This window comes from Ailuropoda melanoleuca, chromosome 2 (genome assembly GCF_002007445.2).
Source record: "Ailuropoda melanoleuca isolate Jingjing chromosome 2, ASM200744v2, whole genome shotgun sequence".
Lineage (NCBI taxonomy): Eukaryota > Metazoa > Chordata > Mammalia > Carnivora > Ursidae > Ailuropoda > Ailuropoda melanoleuca.
Genome location: NC_048219.1, coordinates 183,864,321 through 183,880,009, shown reverse-complemented (window position 1 = coordinate 183,880,009; position 15,689 = coordinate 183,864,321). Strand labels below are relative to the sequence as shown.

The 15,689-nt window shown below is 40.7% G+C and overlaps 1 protein-coding gene across 1 annotated transcript in view; it reads left to right on the top strand.

Annotated features, from left to right (window-relative positions):
- The window catches only part of PAX3 (paired box 3), a 103,321-nt gene that overhangs the window by 56,508 nt on the left and 31,124 nt on the right, over positions 1–15,689 (top strand). The gene's annotated exons all lie outside the window — the stretch shown is intronic.

The following is a 15,689-nucleotide window of genomic DNA, read 5'->3' as shown; positions in this document are numbered from 1 at the left end:
TCATGATGATAAAAATATGTATGTTTTGTGAATGTTACAGTTTACGGAATACTTTCACGTGTTTTTCTCTCATTGGTAACTACTGAAGCCAAGAAAGGGTCTCTTTATCTATGGCCCCTGGATGTCTCTCAGATTAACTGGAATCCTATGAAAGATTGAGATCAAGTGGTCTCCACGTTTCTCTCAATTATTCTTTCCTTATTTTGTGATAAAGCCGTGTGACACCATCAGTCAGTTTCCTTCTTTTGTCAGTTCTTCAGTATCATGGTGTCAAAATAACCACAAACTTGGACACATGAAGCCATTGCTCTTAGAACGGCCTCTAATTTTTCGCTTGCAAAATGACTCAACTGGCAAGCAAAGAACCAAGATCCCTCAAAACCTGCTTTTAGTCAGGAGGTGTTTGTATTTGTTAGATTTGTCTGTATAAACTTACTCATTGCTTTTCTGACTTCTGACTGTTTTTGACCCTTCAGATGGAAAAGCACTGTGGGACCCACAATTAAATTTATACTAATTCAAGGAAGTGGTCAGTCTTAGAAATGTGGGGTTGCAAAAGAGTTGACCTCAAATTTTGGTCCATGACAAGTGCTGAATGTATGGAAAGCATGAAGCGCTCTTAAGTGCAGAGAAGGGAGGGGTAGTGGTGAGTTGGAGGTTCAGGGCAAGTTTTGTGGACCTGGGTTTTGAGGCCTCTGTGGACATCATGTCAAGATGGGCAGGAAGGCACTCCAGATGGACGAGTGAGTGAGGGTGGAAAAGTTAAGATATGACCAACCCTTGGTCCATTTTGCTAAGCACATGGGATTCTGGAAAGAAGGTTTATTCCAGTCCAATGAAATCTTTAAATTCCATTCAGTGAACCTTTAGCAGATTTTTGCACACATGTTCAACTTTGCATTAATTAATAACTTTCTACTTTTTAAAGCTGACTTACTCAGAAATACATAAATCATTATTTCTTATATATCTGATTATTAGTGATCAACATTTGAATATACATGTTACTTGAGTGGAGAAATTTGTGAATGATACCAAGAAATAGATGACAAATCATTTTTATGCACCTTGAGAGGGAAGACTGGTGATTATCTTCCCAACACTGAAATGGCTAACGCCTCCTTGGCTTGCTAGGACTTTGGTCAAGTCTTTTTAAACATGATGACTGTCAGTTTTATTTTTAAGAAAAGGATAATAATGTCTAACTCACGGAGTTGTAATAAAGATATAATGAGGTAAACAATATTGAAAGTCAGGAACAAAAACAGCATCATGTGATGGTTAGATGTATATAGAATGGTTGAGAGGCTAAATGTTTATTTTCTCCCCCAAGCCCAATTTGAGTCCAAAGTGCTTCATCTCATTTCATCATCTTTATTTTCTTAAAAAAATATTTTACTTATTTGTTTATTTATTTCAAAGTAAGCTCTACCCCCAACATGGGGCTTGAACTCACAACCCCAAGATCAAGAGTCACTTGCTCTACTGACTGAGCCAGACAGGTGCTCCAGATTCAGTGGTTCTGGTAAGGGGGACCCTAGCTACCATAGCAGATTGGAAAACAAGTCAATTCAGCCACAGATCCGCAGAAAATTATGAATTAAAAGTGTGATACAGAGGTAAGAACCAGAATTTAGAATTCACAGCTCTTGAGTTTTGAGATTTAACTCTGCCGCTAATAAGCCAGGTGTTTATAGATGTATCATGTCAGCCATTTGAAACTCAGTTTTGTTTTGTTTTGTTTTTAATCTGTAAAGCATGGTCTGATGGTGATTTAAAGTGATTTCTTGCTTTTCAAGTTCTATGCCAAGCATCAAAATGTGATCACTAGCAAGTAGTGGGAAAAAAAGATCTTAAACACTGACGTATTCCTAATTTCCCCCCTTGCCATTTACATTATTATTTACCTGGGATGTTGTCTTGCCGTGCGCTGGCTGGTTTTCTTCTGTTGGTTTTCTCCTCCAGCCGCTGTCTGTCTCTCTGCATAGTCTTACGCTCAGATATTCATGCCCTCTTCCTGCTCTGGCTTCTATCAAGGAGAAGGAAGCATTTTAGGGGCCCCCTCTTAGTTACAGCCTTAGGTTAGAAAGGTAGATGAGGATTGAGAGGGATGGTCAGTAAAGACAAGCCCCTCTGATGCTTTAGGCCTTTGACAGTCTTTAATTAAGACTGGCTTATTTGTAGCGAGATGTATGGGAACAGCTTCCATTTTGAATGAATTATATGCCAGCATCATGTGAATGCAATGCGAATACATGCCATTTATCGTGGTCCTCATTATATAGAGATGGGCAGATGCTCATATTTGCACAATAAAATGTATCTACAGGTGTATATGAGCAAACTGGAAGGAATAGTGCTGCATAATTTCAGAACTCAAGTTAAATTGTCACACATCAATAATACTAACAACAAAGGTACATTTTTTGAATATTAGCTGGAGGAAAGAGTTTCATTTACCTTTTTAATGTGTAGTTAATCAAGAAAGAGTTTTTTAAAAACTTACATTTTGTTACTAATATACAGAGAACAAAAGAATGGAAAAAAACAAAGTAAAGAAGTTTGGTCTATATATCTAACTTTCGCTCCATCCATCCATCTATCCATCCGACCAATCTATTTATTTAATCTCCTTAATTTAAAATCAATAGTGATTGTTTTGGATTCTGGGATTATCATTGTTTTTTTAATTTTTAAAAATTTTTAGGCACTGACCAAATTTTATTCTATAATATACATTTATAATGTGAAAACAAAAATGGACAAAAAAATAGGAAATATATTTTGTCCAAGACACTCTTCTTAGGAATAAGCTTATGGTTGGGTAGTGAAGAGTAGGACTTGAGTCTGAATGGAATTAAATATTGGCATTGTCCTTACGTATTGATGGGGTGATTCCTAGTTAAAAACACTGGCTGGCGTGGGTGGGAAACATGAGTAGGACTATCTTTGGTCTGCATCCAAGAAGGTCTGTAATTTATTCAAAGCTGCCAAGGATCAGGACATGTTTTCAGACCCTCACTCTCCCATTCCTGTCCCTCAGAGCAGGCTTTCCCAGCTCAAAAGAACTTGTCATCAGTCTTTTGGGAAAGGAGTGCCTGGGGTCAAACCACTGACTCTGAAATCACTTACTGCATTATGACTCGCCTTTGCTATGATGGGAAGTTGACCCTCTTCTCTTCTCTTCTTTCTTCTCTCCTTTCCATTACCCTCTTCTACCTAGCACTTCCTGATTCATTTCCCTTCAGTTCTGAAACATTGTTCCTGAGAAGGCAAGGCAGCTGTCCAGTAACTCATATAGCAGCTGGCTACTGAAGAAATCCTTGGTATTTTTTTTTTCTGAGATGGGGTGCCTGACCTGTTCTCATCAGCTGTGGACACTAATCAAGATGGTCAGAGAGTGAATGGCTCCAAACTGTATTTCATTTTGCTGTTTAGACACGTATCAATAGACATAAAAAGAGGATGAGAATTTGCCTCCAAGCAAACAATAGTCAACGTTCTTTCCCATGGAAACCAAAATGAATGTTGGCGTAAAGGAGAGGCCAAGTATACTTCATTTCTTTTAGGCTAGTTGCCTGATTTTTGTTCAGTCAGCCATCTTGTTTAGGCCCTGAGGTACTTGGGAGCACAGAATTTATTTATATTCAGAGCTGCCTTAATCATTGATCCCACAGCACAGGCACGTGTCCCGGGCCAGGAGGAATAGAGCGCCCTGGCCAACGTTTTGGATTTTTAAAGGAATTAGATATGGAGCAAGAGCTGAATATCCTTTTAAGTGGGTACATACATCTTGGCTGATTATGGGCAGAATCTTCAGAAGAGGAAGCAGGTGACGCATTGGACGATGCTTTCATTTCACAGATTTGGGAATTCCGACAAAATTTCAGTGATCACTTTTCTCCTAGTCTTAAAATACAGAGAGGATTTTTCTCATGCGTTTCCTTTGTGCCTGGTGGGCTTGGACAGTATGAAGTGAAGGTAGGCAGAGGGGGCTACGTTTGCTGAGGACGTAGTGTGTGTCGGGAACTGTTCTGTGATTTACAAACTATCACCTTTCCTTTAGGTCAGCCTTGGAATCAGGTGTTTTAAACCACATTTTATTTATTTTTATTTTTATTTATTTTTTTTTAAAGATTTTATTTATTTATGTGACAGAAACAGCCAGCGAGAGAGGGAACACAAGCAGGGGGAGTGGGAGAGGAAGAAGCAGGCTCCCAGCGGAGGAGCCTGATGTGGGACTTGATCCCGGAATGCCGGGATCACGCCCGGAGCTGAAGGCAGACGCTCAAGGACTGAGCTACCCAGGCGCCCCTAAACCACATTTTATTAATGAAAAAACTGGTTCGGAGGGCTAAGCAGCTCTTCCCAGATCAGAGAGGAAGTGGCTGAGTGGGCATCTGAGGGAGATCGACCTGTCTCCAGAGCGTACGTCCACCAAAACATACGTCTTTGTTTGACCAAACCTCTGGAATTACCTCTTCTGAGTTCAATTGTGACTACTGGCTCACACCCAAAGAGAAGAAAACAAAATTTTCAAAAAGCAGCTGTCCCCATCCAACGGTGGTGATAAATCATTCATATCATCTACTTAGTCATCTCGACTGGTTTGCCAACCTCCCACACCTGAGCCTCCCACCTTTGCAGGACGAAGGGGAGAAATCACTGTCTCTTCTTCATTATACCTTTCCTCCCAGCCTCTGGCGAAGTCCTTCTTGCACAGTGGGTATTCCGTGATTTCTGACGGTGAGCCTTCTCTGTGGCCTCCAGGAAAAGAGTTTCCTCTTTCATTTGTATCCAGTTATTACCTCTCCACCTTCCAACAAGCTGAAATTGACCCAGATAAGATTTGGATTTTCAAAACAAGCTTCCTGGACTGCCCCCTTTTTTCCCTTATGGAACCCCATAGAACACAAAAAGCAAAGAAACAATCTTGAAATGCCATATGGGAGGTGTCAGTGAAAGCATTTATGCATTAATTTGATCTCTGTATTAAAGATCACAGGCTCACAGAATCTATGGCTCTGTTATTTGGTAAATAATGTATCTAGGTTTTTCAGCCTGGAGAGGCCATTTAATCTTCCTGTTGCTGCAGGGCATGGCTGGATTATCTTCTCTATATACCCTGACTTTGCCTTGGAGGAGAGAGCACTACAGTGGGAGCGAGGTGATTTGAGTTTTACTTTCTGAGTTTCAGCTCCATCCATGATTCATATTTGCATCCTTGGGGTGGTGGACAGTATCGGCCACATCTGAGGCAGTCGTAACTGTTCACTGAAGGATCTGTGATTTGGGGCAACCCTCCTTGCCTTCTGGGCTTCAGTTACAAAATGCAGGGACTGGCCTAGGGTTTCTGATGATTCTGCAGTTCTGTCAATGCTTTGCCCTGGTATATCCGGTCTCTTAGTCACTTATCTCTTTACGGAGAACTTTATGGAGTTTTCTGGCACAAAAAGTGTCAAATTTACTTTTTTCTTAAATCTGCCTTTCTTCTCTTTTCCCAAACATCTCCTGTCATGCTAATCTCGGCCAAATTTAGTTGTCGATAAAACTGTTTAGGTTTCGTTTGTCTTTGGTTGTCTTGTCTTAAGAAGGGTGGCAAAAGCATTCTTTTGTTTTCTCTCCCCTGAAAGGCACTTTGGGTAACTTGTTACCTTTTCTCTGTATCCTGTTTTGGTTTATTTGTTGACTTGAAAATGACTGGTGCACATACTAGCACAAATATCCAATAGTGGGAAATAAAGAGGAAAGCGGGGTGGGTCTTTCTTGTCAACCGTGTCACGAGTCTAATTGTGTCTTATTTAAAGCTCTGTATATATAGCTGGGGTTTACGTTTTGTAACCAGAAACCTGTTAGTAACTGTGCATAACATAATTTTCACATCCACCAACCACCACCGAGAATACCACTCACCTTTTATGATCATGTTTTCACAACTGATTTATAGGGTTGACTGTGACTTCTGAGTCCTGGCAGGGTGGACCAGGAAGAAAAAAAAAAAGTGATGATATTGGCTACAGTTTTTCTTCCAACCCACATCAACTTTACTCCTCAAATGGCGATGTTAATTAGATCTTATATTCGATATATATGATCTTATATTTGGATAACCTCTCTGCGTTCTCATGGATCAGGTAGGGTACATTACTCCCTACACCTCATTTTTTTCCCTCATCTGTAAGATGGGGATGACACTACGCCTCCAAAGAGGGTTTTGGGAAAAATGAAAGAAAATGGACAGAAAGGATGAAGGAAGCAGGGGTGGGCTATGGTAGGCTGTCAGTGAGTCCGAATAGCAGCTTGTCTTCTATCACTATTGAGTTAATCCTGCCCAGAATGTTGAAGGAGTCATCACAAGAAGGGCTTTGAGAGATCCGTGTTCTGTCTCTGGTTAACCAGTTTACACAGAAATGATTTCAGAGGTAAGCTGCTCTGCATGGCACTGGATGAACCACACTTGGACCAAAAAATGTGGTTTCAATTCAGATGCGGTAACAAAAACATAAGCTAAATCTCATAAAGCAAGTCTTTTGCAACGTGGTTTTTCTTTCCCTATTAAAGAGATCCTTTTCCAAAGGAGGACGGTGAATACGTTTGGGGGAAGTGCAGTGGCTAGACACAATTATTTCTTAAGCTGCTTATTTTTTGTTCTGATATCATTGGTGACATTCATGGTACTCAACCCTGAATGAGAGCATTTCCAGTATTCTACGGTTCTGAATAAATAAAGCGTAAATGGAAGAAAGGTACGTAATTACCACATGGAACATGATCTTGTGGTCCATTTCTCAGGTTTGTTTGTTTGTTTTTTCCATTTGTATCATCTTAGAAATACATATTTCACTGTGAGAGAGTCAAAATGCCTATTGTTCTTTCAGATTGTTCGCAGCGTTCTGATTTTTCGCCCTAACTCCATTCTACTGAATATGAGTTGTCACATTTTTAGCAAGTAGTAACTGTGTCTAGCTGTGCTGACAAAATGTCCCAACATAACTGTTAATAAGCATTGTCATTTTAAGCATGAAACAGTTTAGCTAATGATTTATCTCTTACAATGCAGCACTCGGGGCAGCTGTATGATTTGTCTCTTTAGCAAGTCAAGTAATTTCTTTAACAAAATGTTAAGCACAGATGGGCCATAAGCTGTCAGTTAACTATTATTGTGTCTGCATCTGCTTGCTTTCAATGCACTGTTTTATGCATTCAGCCAGTTACTTAGCTGCCGCTCTGTGAAAAGCTGAACCTACTCTGATTGGCAAATAAAATGTTCATTTGTCTCTTCTTCCTATTGTTTTGTTTTGGTAACACATGTCAGCAGCTCAATTACCCAGTTCATTAACAGCTCCCAAAGGACATGATGGCCAGCCCATGATAAGAGGGTAATTGTGGCACATATGGTCAATAATGGCCTCTCTCTTGGCAATTGTAAATAAAAGTCACTTGGCTCTTTTCCTTTCACGAGAACTACTGTTTTCCTGTTCCCCTTCAGTGTGCAAATTACCTTTCTTTGCTCCATGCAGTCCAGTCCCGGTGAATCGGAACCTAGCCCCCTGCTTTTAGGGCCATGGAGACAGAAGCTGGATAGAGCTCTGGTTCTTAATTTTAATTATGACTGACTTTTAAGCTCTTGAGGGGGAAACTCTTATCACGGGAGACTATTCTTAGAAAGCTGTTAACTGATTAATTAGTTAACTAATCAGTTTTCCTAATTGAATAGCAACACATTTTCTTGGGGCTTTCCTCTCTTTTCCTCTTTGAAATGCTCTGGTGACAGTTACCATGGAGTTTGAAAAAAGCCATTTAAAAAATTGCAAATAAAAATCATTTGCAGGGGTGGGGTAGGGAAGTGAGCCTTCATCTTTTCTTGGTGAGATTCATTTTATAAAAGCAGGTCTTGTCTCACACACACACACACACACACACACACACACACACACGCAGGTCTTAAAATAAAGGGTTCCAGAAGCTACTGAGTTCTTTTGGGTGAGAGTCAGGGTCTCTGAACAAGCCCTGATTCCTCCCTCCCGTGAAGCCTTTGCAAGGAGGTGCTCAAACAGTTTGGCTGCTGCTCTGTCAGGGGAAGAGAAGGGGCACAAGCACGTTTTTACTTCAATGTATTTTTACTAACAAGCATCACTAGCCGGTCTGTGATGACGAAAGGGAAAGCAAGCCTTTCTTTCCAGCGTCGTGGTTACAGAGGAGGCATATTCAGCGAGGACTGGTCAGGTGATGGCTGTTGGGACAGAACTCCATGCGGAGTAAGATCTCTCGGTGTAACGTAGACAGAGATCCAGCGGGCACCTCAAATCCAAAGTTATTGGGACCTTAGGGTCTGGGGGTCTTTGGGGCCATGCTGCTCGACGCCCTGGAGGCAGCTTGGCCGGTTCTGCCAGCGTGGCTTGTCAGCCCTTATCTTAAACAAACACCCAACGGTCTATGTTGCGCATTTGCGAGGACGGGCGGGCGGCGCGCAGCACACGCGGGCTTCCGGGACGCCCCCGCCGCCCGCCATATTCATAACCAATCTGTACTCTCCTCCCAGGGCAGCAGGCACTCGGGGAGTTGTTGAGTGTCAGGGTTTATTTGTGCTATTTTGATTAGCACCAACCTGGCAGGAGCTTATTTTCCTTCTAATGACCCCGTGCTGTGAGAAGGCGGCTTCCGAGGGAAGGACTTGGGTCAGAGGGGAGGGGAATAGCGTTACATTTCTCCAGCCCCCAAAATGGGGACTGCGGGGGAAGGAGCAGGAGTGGCTAGATCGCTGGAGGCTCTTAATGAGATTTCGGGTTCTCAAAAGAACCTTTCTGCGAGAAAGCCCAGGATAGTCTTGCCATAGATGGTCCTACCATTTTTTTTTTGGGGGGGGGGAGGTCCTTGTTAAAAGATTATTTGGAGAAGTTGTAGAGGCAATGGAAACAACACAAGACCCCACACCCCCAGATGGACCACTGATGAGGTTATAAACCGTTTCTCCTGGTTTGTCAACTCACAGAATAACAGCCCCTCAAATCCTAGCTCTGAGTTAGGAATTCTGGGAAGTTCGCCTTAAGGCTTGTGAGTGCGTTAGGTCACACACACTTTGTAGATCTACCTTTAGGTTCTGTCCTAAATCGTCCGTTTGTGCCTTTCAGAGGTGTATCTCTTTCCTTTTCTTGACATCTATACAATTTAAACACACTTAAAAAAAAATAATGTCGCCGATTACTTCTCAGCTTGTGAATTAATGTGGAAGAGAAGCTTCCAGGTGCTGAAGTCTCTCAACTGGCTTGGATTAACCCCTACTGTGCATCCATTTCAACCTCCCCCCACCCTCCTCCTCTGGAAAACACACACACACACACACACACACACACACACACACACAAAACCAACCTCCCCTTTCTCATCCACTCCCGGCTTTCTTTGTGTCTGCTGCTCCCTGCCAGGCAGGTGTCAGAGCCCTGAATGAGGGTAAATGCCCCGTTGATGGATTCCACAGATGGAGCGTGGAAATCGGTAGAATAGGCCTCAGCCACAGGCCATTTCTTGGGATCCAACAAAAGCCTCCAAATAAGTCAACAAAAATCCCAAAGATCACAAAGGGAAAATGTCATTTGTCATTTACTCTGGGTCTGTGAGGGAATATCAGTCTTGCTTCACTCCTCCTGGCTTTCACCCGAGTAAACACGAGAGAGGTCACTCACATCTCTCTCAGTGTAAAAGGGCCACTTCACATCAGAAAACAGTTAGCTGTCCCATCGTCCCCTTCACATTGGACGGTAAAACTCACAAACACAGGAGACATTCTGCAATTAGCCAAGCAGGTGCACCAAACTTCGAGTTGACCTGCCTGCCAGCTGACCAACCTTCAGATCCAGGAGGAAATGATCTCAGGAAGCTCTCAATCATGATTCCTATTTTTATTTTATTATTTTTTGAATCAGGGAGACACAGCTTTAAGTACAAACGCTGACAGGTCTAGCTTACAAAGATTAGCACAGACAGAAAGACCATCTGATTTGGTCTGGGGCTATTTTTGAGTAAATGACCAATGACTAAGGACGTCAGCCTCGGAGCCCGCAGAGAGAGATCCCCCCCTCCCCGCCCCCACCTCTTCTGTGTCTGTAAATTGCATTGTATTATATCTGGGACAAACATAGAGTTTAAATGGTTGTCATGTTTTGATTCTTTAATTATTCAAATGAAAGGTCTTGCTGAGAAGAAAGACAGTGCGCCAAATTCATGCTTGTGAATTATTTTGTTTCTCCATTTTTTGCCTGTCTCCCATCTCTGAATTATATTGGTCTGGAAACCAATAATTATAGAATTCCACGTGACTAAATCCCTATAAAATTGAGGTAAGATCTCATGTATAATAGCGTTAACTAGGATGAAATATTTCTTCAGGCTACAGAAGAGGTCACAAGGGGTTAATGGACAAAGACATACTCTCTAATTCTGTAATTCCTTCTTTAATTAAACTTCATGGTTGGTCCGCTGGTGGTAATACTTCTGCCTTCTCCTCCCGGTTTGATTTGTTTCCAAAGGAAGATTTGTAATCCTGTGGTATGATTGTTGCCTATGCTTGGTCTTTTTTTTTTTTTTTTTAATTTTTTTAATTTTTATTTTTTAAACTGATGCTGTCCACTTCCCCAAGGTTAATCTTGGGAGTTAATGTGAAATCATTGGGATGACTAAAAATTTGTCTCCTAAGACCTAAAATTAGCTTGAGATAGAAAAAGAAGAAATGAACTTTCTTACAAAGCACAGAGCTGAAACACTGAGGTACCTGGGGAGAGACAATATTTTCCTGTGATCACTCTGGGGCGTCGGCTGAATAACTTGTGAATATCCCAACAGATTTCAAGTTATTTGTTCCTGTACTTTTGTTCGAAAACAGTTTGAGGCTACTTTACAGCACTTGAGATCCTTTCACTAACATGTTTTTAATAGCAAAAAAGAAGGATTTAGTAACGATAAAAAATAAGTGATCAGTTCAACTACTTGTGATCAGTAGAATGTTCTGGAAATGGACCCAGGATCTTAGGACCAGGAGTCAGTGATGATTCTTAAGGGAGACTGCAAATGGTCACACTGACTATTTTGTTTTCTTAAATACATTCGTTTAGTAACTTGGCAAATTGATTCATTTCTTAGAGCTTTATCCTTATTTAACAGCCACACTTGAAGATGCAAAGAATTCAATCAATGTTCGTTGAATTGAATTAAATTCAATTAGAAAATTGTTTTGACTTGGTGTATATTAATCAAACTGTTGTGTTTTCATCAATTTTATTTGATTCTAGGACTTTTTTGAAAATCTAGGACAAATGAGAGTAATAGGTGGCAATCAGCTAAATGATTTGCATTGGAATTCCTGTTTGGATTTGTTTCTGGTACTCCTCTTCAAAAGAACTCTGTATTATGTGTGTATGTGAGAGAGAGAGAGAAAGAAACTCAGCACCTATTTAGAACATATCAGGCTGGAAGAGAGAAAGCATGTCCCCTGAAGCCCTGTAGACCTGGGTCAAATCCTAGCTTCTCTAGCCGTGTGATTTGAATGGTGTCTCTGAGTCTCAGTGTCCTTTTTCTGTATAATGGCGTATTTATTTCACAGGGTTTTTGTGTAGTTATGCTCCTCTTTTTCTTGGTAAGGTTTGCTCCAGGTTCATTTGAGACATTGAGTCACACAAAGGTATAAGTCAGAGAATGGATGGTGAGGGGGTTTTTGAAAATAGAGTCAAAACTTTCAAAATCTGTTAAGAATATGGATTGGGGGGCACCTGGGTGGCGCATTCGTTAAGCGTCTGCCTTCGGCTCAGGGCGTGATCCCGGTGTTCTGGGATTGAGCCCCACATCAGGCTCCTCCACTATGAGCCTGCTTCTTCCTCTCCCACTCCCCCGCTTGTGTTCCCTCTCTCGCTGGCTGTCTCTCTCTCTTTGTCAAATAAATAAATAAAATCTTAAAAAAAAAAAAAAAAGAAATGGATTGGGATAAAATCTGAGAATCATGCAATTTAAAGCAATACAATCTCCACTTAAAAAGCCATGTATTCCTATGGAAAAAAAAGCGCCATGTATTATATGTTAATATGGATTTAAAATTTTTTTTTAAATTTGAATTCAATTAACATACAGTGTATGTTAATATGGATTTCTTATGAGTGCTATTTTGGAATTTCAGGTGGGGAACACTATCTCTAATTAATGAATAATAAAGCAAACTTTGTGAAGGCATGTATAGAACATGATTGAGCAACTTAAATGTAACTGAAAATCTCCTCTTAAATTAGGGCCGGACAGTAGAAATAATCCAAAGAGATGATTTTACTGGAGACATTATATTTAATCTTGTTCTTATATCCTCACAAAATCTATGAACTCATTTAGATAACTGTCTTGCTGGTGGTGCTTGCAGTGTCTAAGTCAGAGCATTAGATATTCTGTGCAGAGACAAATATAATTTCTTTCCGTGGAGCTATCTGGAAAAAAAAGCCTTGTTTTTACTTTGGGGTAATATTTAGCAAGATGAGGTACTTTGTATCTAGGATCTAAGTTGAATATGTAAAACAGATGGACTCAACAAAATGATTTTTTTTTTTTGTGCTGTTACAATGGAATGTAAGTATCAGATTTATTTTTGGTAAAAACGGAATGATTCAAGTTCATGACATTATCGTGTTCTCTGTAAATCTTATTTCTATTGAGTGACATAAAAAACAGTAGTATTTCCATCTTTAAAAATAGCTAGTATTTTCTAGCTGGTAGATTAATCTTAGGTTGCTGACTTAACATATTTTAAAGCCCACATCCTTTTGGGGTGTACAGATGGAGGAAAGTTAGAATTAACTTGTACAACTGCGGCTTCTTATTGCCAAGAAGGATCAGTTGGTTCAGATAACTTTCCAGCAGAGAACTCAGGCAAGTCATTTCCTCAGTGTCTTTTGAAATGATGCTTTATGGAGGTTTTCCTAGTTAGATACAACTGTTGGATTGCTTTTGAATAAACAGTCTAGAAATACAAGTAGTGATTTGTTAGCTTGTTAAAGAAAATTTTATTTTGAGTGGTAAAGGCTGTCCTATTGAACTCCCAGACATTCTGAGTCTTTTTAATCATTAGCTGTCGGTGATTCTTCATCTTTTTTTTTTTTTTAAAGATTTTATTTATTTATTCGACAGAGATAGAGACAGCCAGCGAGAGAGGGAACACAAGCAGGGGGGAGTGGGAGAGAAAGAAGCAGGCTCATAGCGGAGGAGCCTGATGTGGGGCTCGATCCCATAATGCCGGGATCACGCCCTGAGCCGAAGGCAGACGCTTAACCGCTATGCCACCCAGGCGCCCCCTTCATCTTTTTTTTTTTTAGATCACAATCTTCTCAAAAAATTGGTAATTATCTCCGAGAAAAATTCAAGTATGTAAATTCTTGCAAAATCTTCCAAATTATTTTTGAGGATTTATACACTCCCAAATCTCATTTCGGTAGATGTTGGGAGACTCAAAAGGGCAGAATTTCCATTTAAAGATGCAAAATAGGGGCAGAGAAGTCAGTGTTGGTTGAAAACTTAAGTTCTACCAGGGGTTTCCATTCTGTCAAGATGTGTTTATTGAACACCTACTATGTTCCAAGGCATCCAGCAGTGAACAAATTAGAGAAAGGCCTTGAGCCCACGAAGCTTATATTCTGGGGGATGTTGATTTTTAAGATGAAGCATGGTGGTCTTGACTCTCAGAATTAACTCTCGCTGGTACTTGTACATTTCAGGAGCCCCTTTTCTTCAGAAACTAGAGATGATTTTGATTAATTGACCTGACAGTGCATGGCACATCATATTTACTTGGGAGGATTTAATAACCTTAGAAACTCCCAGAGGAAACATGAAAATTTCCACATACTATTATCCTAATGGGATCATAGTAAGAGAAAGTGCAAAGATTTAAGGTTCTCACAGGCAGAGGAAGATTTTGGTCAGTGCTTAAATGCTGTTGGTTTTTTCACCTGAATTCACAGAAGACAGAAAAGTCAGGGCAACAGAAACTGGAAGTGGGGAAGGGAAACATTTTATGGCGATTTATTGTCTTAGGGAAATGAATAATCTGTTTCTTGGGAAGTATACTATTTATAATTTAAAAATATGTGTGTGAAACCATTGTTTTGATAAGTTACAGCAGGAAATATTTTATGTATTTGGGAATTTGGGGAGAGAAAATAATAATCTGGAATATTCTATAGAGGTGGTTCTCAAAGGGTCATTTAGGACCAGCAAAGTTGGCATCCACCACCCCCAAAAACAGGGGTTGGGGGGGGCAGCAGCCTGTGTTTTAATAAGCTTTTCAGGTGGTTCTGATACTCCAAAAGTTCAAGATCCTCTGCTCTACAATGATGCACAAATTATTACTTTTTTAATTTGACTCACATTTGTCAAACATATACACGTGTAAGTGGTATTGGGAGCTTTTGAAGTTTATAATGCAATGCACCTTTCTTAGCATGTTAATTCTCCTTTAAGGTATTCCCACACTTAAAGCAAGTCTAGTTTTGTTTCTTTAAGTATCCTAAAATATGATTTATATCAAATTAGACCATTTTATTTCAAACTAGACAGCATAATTGAAACACCAAGCGTAATGGCTAACCTACAGTAGATGTATTATAATATTATAGTTCCCTTTTGCTTTTATCCACAAGCACTTGGTTTTCTTTAATTTGTCGTATACATTATTAATCCACTCTCTCAATTTTATAGTTTGAATGTGAATAAATGGTAAAAGTATTAAATACTAAAAAAATGTAAAATTCTATTTATGGATTATTTTGGATGTATACCCCTTTCGGCAGCTTACAATATAATATACTGAGGTAGAATGAAATTTTAGATTTCTGTAGGGCAGAGTTGAGTTTAAGATAAAAGAGAATGCATGGTGTGGAAAACACTGCATTTTGACGTTGCTTCTGGCACCACCTGGATTCCCCCAGGTCCTACAGCCTGAGAGTGCAAAGGAGTTACCTTGACAATGACCTTAATAATGTATAATTTTCTGAATTTCCTTCCCCACTTGCCAACAGCACATTTCAGCCCCTTCCCCAGAGGATCCCCCAGTCATTTGGGGGAGTTTTCAGAGTGTATTTGGACATGCTCAGGAGCATGGCTGCTCGGGCTCTGAGTTCTGCTCAGAGTAAGTGTCTGAGAGCCCTCTGATGGCCCTCTGCTACTGGCCCCATATCCAGGGCCTCTGGGAGAGGGCTACTTTCCTCCCCGGAGCCCTGTGACTGCTGTGCCCTCAAACCCAGAACCCTCTACAGGCTGACAGGTGCTCAGTTACTGCAAGAACTCACGGGCGCCATATTGTATCTTCAGTGCAAATTCCTGTCTAATTTCCCAGTTCCTTCTTCTGTTTCGTAGATGCTCACCCGCAAAATATGGAAGATCTCCTTCCCTGATGCCTGCTAACACAGGCACATTCAAACTGTGGGGAGAGGTCTGCAGAGGACTGGTTTCAGGGACATGTGACCTATGCAGTCGCCCCTCCTCCCCCCCACGGCCCCGTGCTCACAAGGGCCCTGGGTTTGATTTTTATGCTCTGTTGTGGCCATCTCACAATTTGTAATAATTTTTGAACATAAGGACTTGCATTTTCGTTTTGCACTGTGTTCCTCAAATTAGGCAGCAGTCCTGGGCAGCTGCTCACCATTTAGCAGAGACCCAGACTC